We start from the raw sequence: 14,872 nt of genomic DNA, 5'->3' as shown, positions 1-14,872 counted from the left end.
CGTCCTCAATATCTCATCTATAAAGCGTTGCAGGTCTTTATCTGGCTTTGACTCGAAAACTTCTGAAGGATTTAAACTCATAAAATCGCGAGCCCTTGCATTAACCGCCCGATCACCTGGGTCCGTACTCTGTCATTGAGCTTGAGCGGCAACCAACTGAGTCAATAACTGAATAGCCTCGATCATATGTTGACCCGAAGCACCCGGTGGAGGGACTAGAGGTATAGGAGCAGGAGTAGAGACCTCTTCTTGTTCCCCTAATATGGGTGGAGTGTGAGGTATGAGATGGAGCCTCATTATAGGACTCACCCTCCTCTATATGTAGCGGTGGCTCCTGTACAACCCGTCTTCCTGCTGTAGTCTTGCTCTTCTGGGCGGCTATTGCTTTTCTCTTTACCGGCATCGCTGAAATAATAACGCACAATTAGGGAGAAAGGAAATCTTATAACATAGCTCTATCGCAGGATCTATGAAGAAGAAAGATGGTCATTATTCCTAAATGCCCCGCAGCCTCTTGTTTATAAGTGTGGCGCGATTCACACCCATAAACAAGACTCTACTGGACACGGCTCGTAGACACACCCTAGGACAAAACTGCTCTGATACCACTTTTGTCACGACCCAACTAGGGGCCATGACGGGTACCCGGAGCTGACTACCGAGCACCGCTTATTATGCTGACTAACATATTCAGCCTGGGCATGTATCACCCTCAATACAAACTTATCATGAAACAATCTCCAAACATCCCCCAAAATATATATAGGCATAGGCTCATAAGGCTATGCAGTGATGTATAAAATATACAATGAAGAAGTGTCATAACATCTACAACCCACACATAGGTATCTATGAGCCTCTAACTGAAGACTGAAATCGTAAGGACGGGACAGGACCCCGCCGTGCCCCAAATATGTACACAAAAGAATATGGAAATAGGTTGCACCTCCGGAGTAGTGGGGTGCTCCCGGATAACTACTGAGTAAGCTTCTAAGCATCTGCACCGTCTCTTTGTCTACCTGTGGGCATGAACACAACGTCCATAAAGAAAAGGACGTCAGTACGAACAATGTACTGAATATGTAAGGCATATATGGTAACATAATAAGGAAATATAGAAAGCATAAGAAGAAAAGATAATTGTAACTGCTTGGCTCTTGAGGCGGAATCATGCATGCTCAATCTTACCTTTAAAACATATCACACATACATATATAAATGGTCTGAATCAATAACATCATTAGCCCGGGTCCGGGGTAACCATCTCACCCGCCCACAAGTGGTGCTGCCCATGCCGTATAGACATGGTGTTATCATAAGCCGCCCGCCTTAGAGGTGCTACCCGGCCATATAGGCGCGGTGTAATCTTACATATACATAGACTAAAGCATGCATGAGAGCTCAAATAAAATCTATTACTCTATCGAAGTGACGTAAGGTCGGGAAAACCTCTGATTACATTATGGAACGTCGTCATCGCTATGCCTCACCTTGAAAGAACTAGTATCATACGGCGAGGCAATAACAAGGAATAGCATCAATGAAATCATAAACATAGGATTATCAGGCTTATGAAAGCGTCGTTATCATCATCATTATCATAGAATATATCTCATCTCTATCTTGTAAGGAGCTCTTAAGGATCTTTAACTTTCATCTTTAGGGATGTAAGAAAATCATGGGAACATAGGGAAGAAATCACAATGTACGAGTCATGCCTTTGAAAGATGGGGAATATCCTTACATACCTTTATGTCTTCTTAACTTTATCGTCTAATTGCTTGCCTTTCAAGTTCGCGATTCTACCTTCAAGAGAATTTGTACTATGATTAGACAACCGGAAACATACTTAAGCTTAAGCTAAATCAACTAACAATAAATGAAAATATGATGACATTTCCTTTGATTCCACAACTCCTTCCATAAAATAAAACAACTCCCAAACATCAATAAGGACATCCATAATATCATAATCAATAGATTCTTTAAGTTAAACATTGTTTACTTCACAAACCCACCTTCAAAATCATCCAAAACCATGAATTGAACATAAAACTCACCTTTGATGATGTAGGAATGGACTTTGGGTGACAATACTTCACTTGGAGAAAACTCCCACTTCAATACAAAAGAACTTCTTAATCTCCACAAACCCTGATGAGCATCCACACACATAATTTTGCTAATTCTTGGTGTTTAATCGTTGATTTCCCTTGGATATATGATAATATTATGTGAGGAATATTCTAGAGCGTCCCACACTTAGAGAGAAAGTGAAATCTGAAAATTATGGACAAGGGTCGTCTATTAATAGTTGAAACTGGAAGGTTCCAGAGAAGCGGTTCGACGAGACGGTCGACGTGTCGACGGTCCGTCGACTTAGGTCTGTAAATCCTTGATTACAGAAACATGTTGACGGTTGGGTCGATGATCCGTCAACTTGTCCCATCGAGTCGCGCCTACAGATTCCAGTTTGCTGAAATGTGCTGACGGTGCACAGGGACGGTCCGTCGTCATGTCGACGGCCCGTCGACATTGACTGGTGTCTGCAGAATTTCCTGATTCTGTTCAAATTTCGTCGATTCGATCCGTTCGACTTATAGTCCTGTAAATTACCAGGAATACCTGTTGGTACATTTGTACACGGGGTAAGACACTTTCTACCTCCACTTCCTCCAGCAAGATTTCTTCTCTCTGCTCAAATGTCTATGGAATCTTAATTAGGGTCATTAAGTATCCCTTCTTACTTGTAAGGACACCATAAACACCCTAAATTACGTCAGTCTATTTACCGCGCAACAATCCAAAATTTCGGGGTGTCACAACAACGGAGTGGCTAACCCCAATCACACAACAGGTCCCAATCTAAGACAATATCCAACCCAACTTCATACCCGAAGTTTTACATGCATTCTCCGATAAAATCGTCTAAATATATGCTTCTTTAAATGAAGTATTACCATAGGGTAAACTGTAACCTACCTGGAAGGTCGAAAAGCAAGGTGTCCACAATCATACCTTAGCCTTTCCCTTCCTTTGAACCTCGAGATAAATAAAGTCTAAGCATATGCGAATCAAGAAATTAGAATCAAGATGAACATCGATCAAACCTTACTGCTAATCAAGACCCAAATCCCCAACCTATGAATGGGTTTTATGAACTAGAAGGGTGAAATTAGGAATCTAAAGGTTCCAACATGAAATTAAAGCTCTACGTGATCAATTCCCATCAATATCAAGCTAGAATGACCAACAATTTACTCAAATTCGAATTCTAAGCAAAATCGCCAAATGTGGGTATAAACCCTAACTTCCAATCCCATAATTTAGCCACTAATTACGAAGAAATCATGCAATTATAGGTTCTAGTCATCAATTCCATACTTAATAGAGCTAACCCAACCAACAAATCATGATTTAGAAGCCTAGAAAGAAGAACTCATGGAACCCTCTTTTAATCCTCAAAAACTTAATGAACTATCAAGATAAAAGAATTCTAAGGTGATTAAGGACGATGGAATAGTAAAGGAATTTGAAGAACTGACCACCAAGAATATCCTTGAAAAGTGCCTAAGAACTCTAAAGTCGAAATAATAAAGAATGGGGGACTTAGGGCTTTTAATGCTCAATTAATGAAATAATCCCTACCTGATAACGCTTCTGCGGCTACGCCACGGTCCCGCCTCGACGGACACTCAGACCGCTGCGGCGGCCATCCCAGAAAGCACTAGACTTCTGTGGCGGCTCCCTCACCGCTATAGCGGTGTCGCTGATGCGGTACTAGTGCTGCTATAGCAGGTACCAGAACTAGATTTCCCAAAAATAATCACAATTAAATCCCCAAATCCCGCCTATCACCCGAGGCCATTTTCTCACATACCACTTACACAGACATACATAAAAACTCACTACGAACGCAATCGTGGCCTCAGAATTCCTAACGGATGTCTCGTTGACCGAATCAACCCCTAATACCTCAACATCAACTTCCCAACCCAAGTCCCAAAACATACCCGAGTGTATTGGGAACCAAACCAGATATGTACACAAGTTCTAAATGACCATTCGAACCTCTTGGAATCGACGCATTTCTGAAAAACGTCCATTTACTCAAAAGTCAACTTTGAGTTAACTCTTTTTCACTTAAACCTTAATTCTCCCAAAAAGTCACCCAAATCAAACCCAAACGCCTCGAGAAGCATGTCAACGGTTCCCTTGGGTCAAAAGTGAGCTAACAAGCTCATGAAAAGATCAAGAAGTGCCGAAAAGACTATAACCACCAAGTTGGTCGTTACAAGCGCTACAAAGGTCAAGCGATGTAAATCCGTCCAGTTGGGTGCAGTTTTTTCTCTAGTGAGTAAGGCGATGTAAATCCAGTCAATTGGTTGCAGTTTTCACTACAAAGGCCAAGCGATGTGAATTCAGTCAGTTGGTTGCAGTTTTCGCTCCAGTGAGTCTGGCGATGTAAATTCGGCCAGTTGGTTGCAGTCTTCGCTCAAGAGTTAAAGTGATATAAATCCGGCCAACTCGATTGCAGTTTTTCTCTAGTATGTCAAAGCGATTTAAATCCGGCCAGTCGGCCGCAGTATTTACTCCAAAGGGTCAAAATGATGTAATTCGGTCAGGTGGCCACATCATTCGTTTTCAAAGTCAATCACGGTGTTACCCAGCAGATGGAAGCATGTTAGTATCCGCCAAGGAGAGGAGCAGGCTGACCAGACCAGAACCAGATACATCCGAAGCAAATGTGGAATTTTTTCTTAGCAGCGAACCGGGGCATATTGCAGAAGAGAGGAGAAGACTCTTCGGGTGAGGGTTAAGGATCACTTTTTGACACCATTAAAATACACCCCTGTAGAAGGCATGTGGGTGTTTCTTTCATGTCTAAACCACTTCCCAAAAGGCAAGGGTCGCTATTTTTTTAAGTTTCGCATGCAGTGTAATCTCTAAACTACACTGAGGCACCACCAGTCTTCTTTCAAATCTAGGTGATGAAATACTTAATTATATGTGTGAAGGATGCCACATTCATATCTTAGAAATTACAAGCCTCTTTTCCATCAAAAGTTCGAAGTCATCAATCTCAAACCAAAGGGTGCTTCCACATAAGGAATATCCTTTTCTACTGATCGAGTCAAACTACATACAGACTGCTTCTTAAGGGTAGGGATATGTAGGTGAACTCTCTGTCAGAGCTCGGTCGATATCCAAACTCCCCCCAATTATGTCCCAAGCTCCCAGCCTCATAAATAAGACACTGGGGTAATTTTTTAAAGTTTTCAAAACGTTAAGTCAAACTACAAGTGGCCTGAATTCTCATATTGCCTGAGATATGTAGGAAGCCCAATTCCAGGGTTCGGCCATAACTTTCAAGCTTGCATGCATTATCTTTTGCTTTAATTCAGATAGAAATTGACTTGGTCGGCCAAAAATAGGGTTTGTCAAATTTCGTTGCTCAGGGATGGTCCCGCCATCCCCGAACAACGAAGGGCAGCTGTTAAAACCCAATTTTTCCCTCCAAAAATTCAAATTAACTAGTCAAGCTTCTTGAATCACAAATAGAGTAAAAGAATCATTTGAAAATCAAAAAAATGCTTTCTAAACTATTTTTGGTGATATTTTGTCATTTCATTCGGCGAAAGACCCTAACATATATATTATGTATATTTCACATATAAGTATAAGTAATCATGTACTATTTTAAGTACATTTATTAACTTGAAAAGCTAATTATGTTAAAACAAGTATTTTAATTATAAACAGACTTTAAATGTTTCAATTTTAAGTCGTTTACTATTTAATTATTGCAACTAGTGTACTTTCTCAAATAAATATTTTACTTTGTTTAGTCGAGAAGCTTCATTAATTAATTGAATCATTAACTCATCTCAATTATATTTAATTGATTCCAAATGGGCTTTTCAATTGGCCTTTCTTTAAAACTTTACATACAATTGAAATGAGAAAGGTTACCTTTTAAATCTCAATTTTGGCCATCTTTTTAATCCCCAAATTAGTTGGTCTTTAGACCAAAGATCATACCCAACACCCCACCCCAATATCCTTTTAATCCGCCCCAACCCCAATTAATGCCTCAATATCCTCCTTAATCCCTAATTCAGAGACCAAACGAACCCTAAGTGTTTCTTCCCCCTCCACGTGCATCCACAACTGTCTATGGCCAAAAGCGGCAATGTTTCAGCATTCTTTTGCTTTTTCCAGTATTGTTCGCTCATTCGTGGCAAGGAATTTATTGTTCCTTATCTCATTCTCCAGCAAATCAACAAAAAAAAAAATGGTAACATCCTTTTCCCATTTTATTTTTCATTTTTTGAACGAAAATTCAAGACTTCTTGGAGAAGATTCAGATTTCAGTCACAATTTCAATGAATTTCGTTACAAATTTAGATTCCAAGGCAATCCAAACATTGTCCCACATTGGTAGAACACCAAATATTGGGACGCTTGGGATTCTATAAATATAGAGCCCCTCTTTTCATTTCAACCACGACTTTCACACCTCAAGAAAGGTTTTGGACAGCACAAATAGGTTTTAACACCCCCAAGTTCTGAACTTTTCAATTTTAGCTTTAAAATAAGAAATTTTCTCTTGTAAATTGAGTTTTGAATCATCAAAACAAGTTACAAATTTGTGAGTTCGAGTCGGTTAGTTGTTGGTGAAAGGTCGAAGGTGATCGATTTAACTCTCATCCCCCTTCTCTACATCAAAAAAAGGTAAATCTTCTCACATTTCATTTATTTATTCTGTTTCGGCCATGCTTAGTATTAGATTGGGTTTAGCTGTTTTAGGTTCAGAAATTAGCCTGTTACTTTAGTTATTTCTTTTTTAGTTCTGTTTGGTTGTCTTATTACTTCTAGTTACATTTTGGGTGCATTACTTCCTGCTAGTTTAGTATTGATTGAGATGCGTTTATTATTTCCTAGTTCTGATTTGGTTTTGTTTAAGCTTAATACCAATTAGTCGATTTAATCGCATGATTGTTATGGCATTAGTTCAGTTTTGTGTGAATAACAAAGCATGAGTCAATGCTTCTTTAATTTTGTGGCTAAGCGTAAGTAATTCAAAGTTCTATATGGTAGCAATCCCTTTCTCTACTGTTTGCTCGAGTACAAACTTTTGAGGTTGTTGTTTATGGTGAATGTGGTGTTATATTTTTTTTTCCAGTAAGCAGGATAGCATGTTTAGATGTTGACAGTGTAACTAATTGAAAGTCATTAAACCTCAATACAAGCTCTCATTTAAGATTAACCATCTCCTAGGTTCTAAAGTGTGTTACGTAAACTAGTGCCAAATAATGAATTGATTAGCTTTCCTTTGGGCTTGTTTTAGTCACATCATCAGTTTTGTAGGATGGAATCTTTGATATCTTTTTAGTTCAGTCGAGCCTTAGTGTATTTAATTTTCTAGATAACCTGTCTTCAAGTTTTGAGTTAGTTCTCCACCATTTTTGAACTTAGATTTAAAGAATGTTGTAATTCCCTTTAGTTTTAGTTTCTGCCACTATCTGAGGTGTAGCTATGTGCTCTTTTCTCCTGATTTGTTCTTATGTGATATTGTATACCTATCGTGGATTGAGATGGTCCCATTTAGGAAGCGTGCACCTTTTAAGTTACCAAAGCATTTTGCAAAGTTGTTTTGACCTTAGAATAGGAAAGGTGTTAAACGAAACAAAGGGTATCCATGTGAACTTGTGTCAACAATCTGCTGTTCTGTTTGTGCTAGGTAAATGAAGAAGTGGTTTAACTTATTGTGTCTTTGTTTGTTTTAATCATCTATTTAAATGTGATTAAAATCTCTAATATCATTAACATGTTAGATCTATGTGATGAGCTTATTGACTAAAAGTAGGAGAAGACTTAAAACATAGCTAGTTTGCAGAATTATTAACATGTTCCAAAACTTAAAGTATCCAAACTTGTTGTTTTGATTCCTTAAATTCATTCTTTAAGCTTACCTTTTCTCTTAAAAAGCACTAAGTTGTTTTGGTTACCTATACTCCTGTTAGAACATGTAGTTCTTGTTACTCATTCTTCACCCCTCCTTGTTTTTGCATGACCTGGGGAGTTTTCAAACCTCCTTGAGTTGCTATCTTGGGTGCTACTTGTTACTACTGTACCCAAAGGGGATTTGCTGTTGAACCTGAGACCATTACTATAAATTATTGCCTTTTTACGGCAAGCAGTTACTGTAAACAACTGCTGCTTTAAAGAATGTGCTTGCTGTTGCGCTTCTAAAAAATTGAGAAGTGTTACCACTGTTGTTTGTTGATATATTGCCCCTGAGCTGCTATACTTTGGGTAAGTTAGCTACTGCCCTTGAGGTACTGCATTTTGCCAAGCTTTTTAAGGTTTTTTTTTTTTTCAATTGGGGTCAACAATTGCTGCATTTAGAGGAGACATTTTGACGAGAATATGATGTTGTTTTGGGCTGAATTCTATCACACTTTGGTGCTATGTGATGGCATCAATAAAATGCTACACTTTGAGATCATATGCTGCATCATGACATCCAATTTTGGCTACTTCATTTTGGATAAATGTGCTCCTACACTTGAGCAGACTGCTGGCATTTTTGTCTGTGTGATTGAGCTGCTGTATTATCGAACCTATCTTTGTTGAATTTTTGAACTATTTTGTGCCTTCATATTGGTGAAGAATTAGGTGCTCCCTTATTGTTTAAAATTAATAGTTACTGCACTTGATGAGAGGTAGTTATTCCTATACCTATTATATATCCTATTGCTGTTGCATTTCTGCCATTTATGGCTGCCCTTCAAGGGCAGATTGTTGCTGCAATTCATGGTCTGAATGTTGAATACTTTGTGGTTGAGTTATGCCACTAAGTTAAATGCTGCATTTTTTGCCAAACATGTTGCGTGTTTGAGGTTGAAATGAGATGCGTTTGTAAGACGGATTTTGGCCAATTTGCTACTACCTTTAAAGCTTTAAACATGCTATTACTTGACTCAAACTGCTGCTTTGCCGCTGGTTATTGCCACTACTTATAGCTATAGCATCATGCATAATTTCTACACTTTGGTAGCTGCCTCTGTTGAAAAAAAAAAGGAGTAGATACTACCTTAAATGAAAGCAGCTGCAAAGTTGTTCATTTCCTTTAACTGAAAAGATGCTACACTTGACAAAAACTTCACTGATTTGAATATGATACTACATTTGGGCCGATGAGATCATTTAATTTGAGGCCATGCCTTGTCTGGAAAGGTTATCCCTCGGTTTAGGCAATGATGATCTCATAGTATAATAATAAAATAGGATCCAACATGCGTTGGAAAGGAGGTTAGAATGATTGACGAGTCACTAGTTCGCAGTCACGACATGTTCCGGAGTCATTTTCCCTAGATTAAAAAGAAGCATGAGTCTGAGCTTCCATAATCAAAGCTCTCAAAGTTTGATACGAGTCCAAGGGATATTATTATTTATGTTCATAAATGTCACCCTATGGGGTGGCCTATCATTTTGACTAACCACTTTTCTTTCTATTTGTGCGAGGTACAAATAAAGTGAATTATGTGGCACAAAACTTAAAGAGGAAGTAATGAATCGGATACTTAATGCCTTGGAGAGTTGGACCTTTGGAGCTTTGGATAAAGAACTAGAAGAGCATGGAAGTCCTATTCCTTTAAGGCGAGTGGACAAATGGAATAGGATTGCCGAATGATTTGGGCCTAAGGCCGAAAAAGCTAAACTTTCTTTCCCTTCCTTTCAGTATAAGTTTTACATTATTATCTGTATGAATATGTAAAAAATGCACTTGTATGGATATTGAAACCCTTATAAGTTAGAACATAGGATTTAGTTGTTGGTAGGGACCCGAACATGTTTCAAATTATACCCGAAAGATAAGTGAGTTGTATTCCATTTGTTAAAAGTAAATAAAAGTGAAGAAATGTTTTCTGATGCAAAAATGAACTACCTTTGAATATATCTTTAAAGTATGTTTCATAATTTGAAAAATTCGAGAAAGAAAAGTAAAAAAAAAATGAATTCAAATGAATGGAATTTTCTTCAAAGCTCGAGTTTGGGTAAATAGTTCTGAGGATACGGTTGACCAAAGAGACAAAATGTTGATAATGCATGAACTAATAAAAGACTATACATATACGTATATACATATATATTTTCTTAAATAAAAACACATGGCATTAGTTTTAGATGGGATATACCTAGTATACTATCCTTATAAGTAAAAGGAAAATATTATTTTTACCCGGATATTTCAAATCAGAACTTAAACTACCCTTATTTAAAAGGAAATACTTTAATTCTTTCAAAAGCCAATATGATATGCCACGACAGTATTTTTATATGGGAAATTAAACAAAACATAAGCAGTTCATGCAAAATCACACATTGAAACTCGAAGGTCAACCGTATACTATGGATCCCTAATACTAGAGTTCCTAACACCGTCCCTGGGGGATCTCCAAAACCCTTACCTAGAACATTTGTTACAAAGGCTTTTTTCACGGCGTTTGAATAAATCCTTTGAACCCGATTTTTCTAATTTCCTAAAAATTAGGTGGTGACTCTTTTTCAAAACAAGTCCAAAAGAGCACCAACAAGTTCTTAGTAGCTTTCCGAGTGCTAACCCCACTCACGAAATGCGAACCGTAACACATACGAACTAGAGTTTTATACGAAGGGAATAATTTGTATCTGCCGTGCTCATCAGGATAAGGTTGCAAGATGCACGAGAGTGGATTTCATTTTTGGCTGGGTTTTGGTATAACATAATGGTAGTGGTGAAGTAACAACTAGTGGTTTGTGGGTTCTTTCAGGAAAATGGTTATTGGTTCTAGATTGGAAAGCAAGGTAACTTATGACTAGTGAAGACTAAAGGTATTGGGCAGCTGTGGTCCTGGTCCTTCAGTAAAGGGTGTGTTCGCCAGGTCATCGTCTTTACTAGAGTGGTAAGGAGATCATTGAATCAAGAGCTAGTTGATTTGAGAGTTATGTTGCGGTCATACATGGTAGAATAGACAAAAGTGTTGAGGGATGAGTTGGTATGCTTGGTTATGCCGTGGGCCAATGGGAGCCAGTAGTTGACTAATAAAAATGACTCAAGTGTTGGAAAAGTATGAAGGTTTAGTACTCAAAGAGCTATCGGGTTTTGTATCTACTCTTGAACAAGGGGTATGAGTATTGTACCTGTTGTGTAAGTTTCAGCTAGTTCTTGTTATTACTTGTGTTATGAATCTGTGGAATTGATCGAGTTAGGGGGATAATCACACGATTAGTTAGAGGTGTTCTGGTTCGACAAGTAAGTCAAGAGGTGATTCTTCGTGGACGATTAGTGTTTAAAGACATTTGAAGTGGTAGATCAATGATGGGGTTTGAATTAATTCAAGTTGTGGAGAACATTTCGGAAATTGAGTGAATGGAATTTGAGTAAGGGCACCTTGGTGGAGATACATAAGGACATTAGTAGGACTGTGTATATGATATGCTGAATTTAGGAAGTAATCCCTTTTAGAGTTGATTAGGGTAAGGGAACACTAGGGTGTAAAGTGCGTGGCATACTACTATCTCCAGGATTGACTCGGCTAGTTTGCATGACTTATGGGTATGCGGTATACTATTGAGTGGGTTCGATTGATAGTCAAACAGTGGCGGTGAATGTGATCTGATTGAAATTTGGGAATTGAAGAGTCAAGATAAGTTATAGTTGATCGAGAATCTGTAGGAAGAAGGTACATCTTCAAGATTACTTGGGTCAATATGGATTGTGGTGTAGCTGTCTTTCATATTCAGATGCAGTGTGATTGTTGAGTACACTTAAAGAAGGAAGTCTACAGTAATGGACTAAGTGATATGACGAAGTTCAGTGAGGGTTGATTAGCGACTAGTGAGAAGCAAATTTCAGGTAAGTAAAATATTAAGGCTTATGGGAAGTGTCTTGTGTGGTACCCAGTTGGATAATTTCATAACACTCTTTAATGGATGAGCTAGTGTGGTTTAACGGAAAGGCATTACGGGAATCTCTATAATTTGAAGGCTAGAGTTATATTTTTGTCACGACCCAACCCCGTGGGCCGCGACCAGTGCCCTAGCTGGGCACCTATACGTACCCGATACCCAAATTAGCATATTATCAGAATAATAATATAATAATAACATTAGTGGATGCTACAGAATTTAGCAGAAGAGCAGACTTGGCACACAGAAGCCGATAAGGCTATCATAAAACAAAACATCCCAAACATGTGTACAGAACCCACACAGATGTATCCACAGACCTCTACAGAACATATCATAATCATAAGACGGGACAGGGCCCCGTCATACCCTGAACAAAGTACATATCCAGATAGCAGTGACAGACTGTACCAAAAGATGGGCTCTGTAGAAGAGAGCGCCCCAAAATAGCAGAAGTGGGATCCTAAACGTGCGCATCAGCAAACCTGTCGTCCGTACCTGCGCTGCATGAAAACGCAGCCCCCGAAGAAAGGGGGTCAGTACGAAATATGTACTGAATATGTAAAGCGGAATCACAGAAGTCAAATCATAATGATTACAGAAAATGGGTACAAAATCCAGAGTGTCAAATGCATATTTCCAAATCAGACAGAATGTGTACAGAAACATATGTCATATCATATCCGATCCCTGCCACGGGACTCGGCAGACAGAACGTGGTCACCCTCCCGACACTGGTGCCACAATACAGAGGAATCAGAAAAAAAAAGGCGTGGCCCCGTATCATATAATGTCATATCAAAATGGCCATAACAGATCAGATCAGAGTAGGCAGACATGGCACATCATACTCCACAAACCCATGTACGCGTATACCTGCCCCCTCACACCGGGACGCGGCGAACAATGCAGAGAATTACGCTTGACAACATATCCTTGCCCGGGCTCAGTGTGGGAAACATTGAGACATCCACGAATGGAGTAGTGAGAGACTAATGCAATTTAAAAATATCATATGTATTTTCAAAGACTCGATGAGGCGTAGCAAAGACAAACAAATCAAATGGAGTCGGACAGAATAAGAATTAATACAATTCGGATATCATAATAATTTACAGAAATATAACTTTACTGAAGTCATTCCGAGTGTCAAAATAATTTATAATATTTAACAGAATATTTAAAATAATATTCGTTAAACGATTAGTAGGGTAATTAAAACATTTCTTTCAAAAATCGCTTAAAAAGGAAGCTTTAACACATTAGGGGCAAAACCGTAAATAGTGGGCCCGCCTCAGAACAAATAAGGCGGCGGACTCAAATTGTGCCCTCTAAACATATAATATCATCTACGAAGGTTATACAGACATCCTATGACTTTCTGAGTAATTTAGAGCACAATTGCATAATTTCAGAAAAAGCGTATCAAAATGGTTCAATTCTACTGAAGGAAAAACTGAAATTTTGTCTTGCGGATTCCGAGGGCCAAGAGGTCCTTCGAGGCCCGGATCTGACCCTAATACTCTAAGGGCATGCCAAGGGAAGAATTGGGTTTGCTTTACATACCTTTCACGCTCCTTAAGCCTTTCCAAACTCACTTCCCGTTTCGTCGAAAAACTTCAATTGGTCAAGTTTACCAATTGTGAGTTATTAATGCCATTATTACAACTTTAATCATATTTGGCTACCGAAATTTCGGCAGCACTTCCCCTATACATATGGCACCCCGAGAATTCAACTCGGCTAGAAATCATCAACAACAACCCAAACGACAACATCAATATCAACAATGAACATTAAAAACACAAATATCCTTCAACTAGTCATTTTTCTCACAAGTTGACATAATCTTCAATTCAACCCAAACTTTCACTAATATCAATAATTTCACATTCATCAACAATCAAGATCATCACCATATAGTTCTAGAAACATTTCATATCGTTTTCCTCAAGTTATACACTCGATATACATAATATACAATTTTCCGCCAAAGTCATAACTTATGCAAAACATCAAATCTTTGGCATACAACTTCATAACATGTTTCCAACTTCCAAATTCATCAATGATCATCACAACCAACAACCAAACAACTTCATTTCCTTAATGTCGGAAAATCATACTAAAACGACATAAGTTTCTACATTCCAATTCAATACAAACTTATATCATTCTAACTTCATTTACATATCAAGCATCACAATAACACAACTAACGCATTAAACAAATTTAATCCATTCCATTCCCTACACTTCATACCACACGGCCATATGCTTGTTTTTCCATATCAACTAATTTCATCCAACTTTCAATTCCCATATGCATTTCATCACAATCACAACTAGAATATAATATAAATTCAACACATTTTGGCTATACAACATAGACACCCTCACGGCTACACACCTACAACACACACCCACTTTGCAAACTTCCATTTCTTCATACAATCAACACATTTCTACATACTACAACACAAGCAAAACTCAACAACACAATAAAAAGGTAGACATTCTTACCTTTTCTTCAAGTCTTCTTCACTTGGAGGTATGATTACTTTGGTGATTCTAATGCTCCCCACTCCAATCCAACTACACCAAGTTACAAAGGAACCTTGACTTAGTAGGGAATCAACAAGAAATAAATTTTTGGAGCAATATTTTTGGTACCTAATTTTCTAGGCCAAACCCGAAACCCTCTATCTCTTTTGCTCTTGTTCTTGATTTTTTTCTAAGTCTTTTAATGCCTTAAGTCATCTAATGTCTATCATTTAAAGACTTGGTCACATGACCAAGCACATGACGAAGTAATGGGCTTGGATCATGGCCTTAAATTAATTGATTCACATGGAAATTTAATACAATTTTTGGGCTTGGGCCAAGGCCATCATGGCCGGCCACCCCTAATCTTT

General features: G+C 38.3%; 1 long non-coding RNA gene across 1 annotated transcript in view; it reads right to left on the bottom strand.

Moving 5' to 3' along the window:
* Nucleotides 1–12,277: 12,277 nt before the first annotated feature.
* Nucleotides 12,278–14,872, bottom strand: part of LOC132642457 (uncharacterized) — a 28,442-nt gene continuing 25,847 nt past the window's right edge. Inside the window, exon 3 of the long non-coding RNA XR_009583173.1 lies at nt 12,278–12,456. This is a non-coding gene — a long non-coding RNA (uncharacterized LOC132642457). The remainder of the gene's footprint in view (nt 12,457–14,872) is intronic.

Source organism: Lycium barbarum, chromosome 5, assembly GCF_019175385.1.
Source record: "Lycium barbarum isolate Lr01 chromosome 5, ASM1917538v2, whole genome shotgun sequence".
Taxonomy (NCBI): domain Eukaryota; kingdom Viridiplantae; phylum Streptophyta; class Magnoliopsida; order Solanales; family Solanaceae; genus Lycium; species Lycium barbarum.
Note: the sequence above shows the minus strand (reverse complement) of the source record. Positions and strands in the feature narration are given on the sequence as shown.